The 2,046-nt window shown below is 42.1% G+C and overlaps 1 long non-coding RNA gene across 1 annotated transcript; it reads right to left on the bottom strand.

Annotated features, from left to right (window-relative positions):
* Positions 1-41: 41 nt before the first annotated feature.
* On the bottom strand, positions 42-1,265 carry LOC115034573. Its single transcript, XR_003839919.1, has 3 exons — positions 1,008-1,265; positions 411-807; positions 42-230 (listed from the first exon to the last, which is right to left on the bottom strand). It is a non-coding gene; the product is annotated as an uncharacterized LOC115034573 (long non-coding RNA).
* Between the last annotated feature and the right edge of the window lie 781 nt (positions 1,266-2,046).

Genomic DNA, 2,046 nt, shown 5'->3' with positions numbered 1-2,046 from the left:
ACATGAGAAATAATCAGCTCATGTCAAATATGATGAAAAACGATAAAACTATTTTTAACAGTAACATGCAAACCAGTAACAATGTAACAGTTCCGGATACTCTGCACGACGAACAACAATTGACGTTGATCTGGATGTGGTCAGTGTTCGTAGGTCAGGCTTTCATGGCAAGACTGAAATTCTGCAATTACCGGTACCGTATACACAAGTTCTCGCTGTCGGAATGATACCTAACCAAGCATAAACAAAGGTTAAAATAAACAAAAGGCACGCAAACAAGTGTTTTCCCGATACTCGAAATCGACATAACCACTACCCAGGCGTCAACGGAAAATGAGAACGGTAGAATAATAATATTAATAATAATAATATTATATTATAACGCGTTGTATTAATCGTAATATTATTACCTGTCCATCTAATGACGGCCGATGGCGTACAGAACGGAAAACTATCACCGTCGGCTTTTGGAGGCGACGAGACGAACACAGTGCGCACACAGCAGAGCAGCAGGTACCGACGAGGAAGAAGTGAAGTTTCGAGATAAATGGCCGACCGGTCCGCAGTGCACCGACGCCATACGATGCTGCTACGCAGTACACGTTCAATTATTGTACGTCGTCAGTCGGCATTCCGAGTCATCGTTGCGCGGAGGGTAGACGGCAGCGGCGACAGTTGTTGTTGTCTACGTGTCGTCGAGCCGGCGGTGAAAGGGAACGTTGTTACACCTGAACGTTCACAAGGTCCAATTTCAAGTGGTTCCCATTCTGCCGACGGACAAACCGTGCGACACGTCAACACTAAACACTATAAAAAAAAATAATAACAATAAGCATTCGTATTGAGATGATTGTGGAGGAGCGGCGGTCGTCGTGACGACGACTCGACCGACGTGTTTTGAGTTAGGTACCTATAAAAAAAAATACTTATGACTCGATTTTGTAATGTACGAGCTACGAGGAACAATATCGTTTATTACGGTTATTGCAAATATAGTTAATACTTACAACACGGCTGATTTCGCAGAGAGAGGTGATATAGTCGATGGACGATTAGCGACGTGATTATGTGCGATGCCGTAGACGACAAAAATGAGAAACGGCCAGTTGAAAAATACTGTGAAATTAACCGACGTGGATCACGTTTAGGCCACAGCGAAAGACTGAAGAACGGCGAGCTGCGCCCGCTGCGGCAGGCCGGCCCGAGGTTGCCGCCGCCGAGATGCGACGCCCGACCGGCGTCATCAAACCAGTGTGACCAACTGTCCTTACACTACTTGTCGACTACGTGGAGAAATGAAGGCCCCCCGCGTCATTATAATAATAATAATAATAATTTAATAAGAGAGGTAAGACGTAAGTACGCAAGTTAGTTAAATAAATTATTCGCCTTGGGGCTTGGGTTCACTGAAACATTATCATTTAATATTCATATCGATTCACAGCTCGGCTGGCAAAGTACGACATTTATATTATTCGTGCAATCGTGCGACACTGCGATGTCTCTATGGTATGGTCCGCGCCCGGCAGATGTTTTGGTGGCGGTCGACGGCAACAAAAAAAAAAAGTACGACAAAGAAACTGAAAAAATTAACACCTGCCGATGGACGACTGATGGTAAAGGCCGAGTTTAAGAAAACCGTAGTATTATACATTAATACTATGGATAGAACTATAGCCCTATATCGGCCATATAAACATTTTTAGGAACATATTAGCGACGAGTTGCTGGTTGAGATACGAAATCCGCGCATAGACGAGTATACTCATTACATAAATATGCGACGAGTTTACCACGATACTACGATATTATAATATTATAATCTCGGAAGAAAACCCACTGCTGATATTATTATGAAACATTTGTGTGAGAGAAACAAACAGTTGACGTCACATAAACAATAATAAAAGGTACCTACATAATAATATTGTAATATTATGTACCTATTATATGAGTTACGACGGAGACGGATTTGTCATAAACAAATAATATACATTGTACTACTACCTAGTGATCGCCGACAAAATGTATCAACTTTAAAATTAA

The sequence above is a fragment of the Acyrthosiphon pisum genome, unplaced genomic scaffold (genome assembly GCF_005508785.2).
Source record: "Acyrthosiphon pisum isolate AL4f unplaced genomic scaffold, pea_aphid_22Mar2018_4r6ur Scaffold_12;HRSCAF=46, whole genome shotgun sequence".
Classification (NCBI taxonomy): domain Eukaryota; kingdom Metazoa; phylum Arthropoda; class Insecta; order Hemiptera; family Aphididae; genus Acyrthosiphon; species Acyrthosiphon pisum.
The sequence above is the reverse complement of the archived record's forward strand: the minus strand, read 5'-3'. Positions and strand labels throughout refer to the sequence as shown.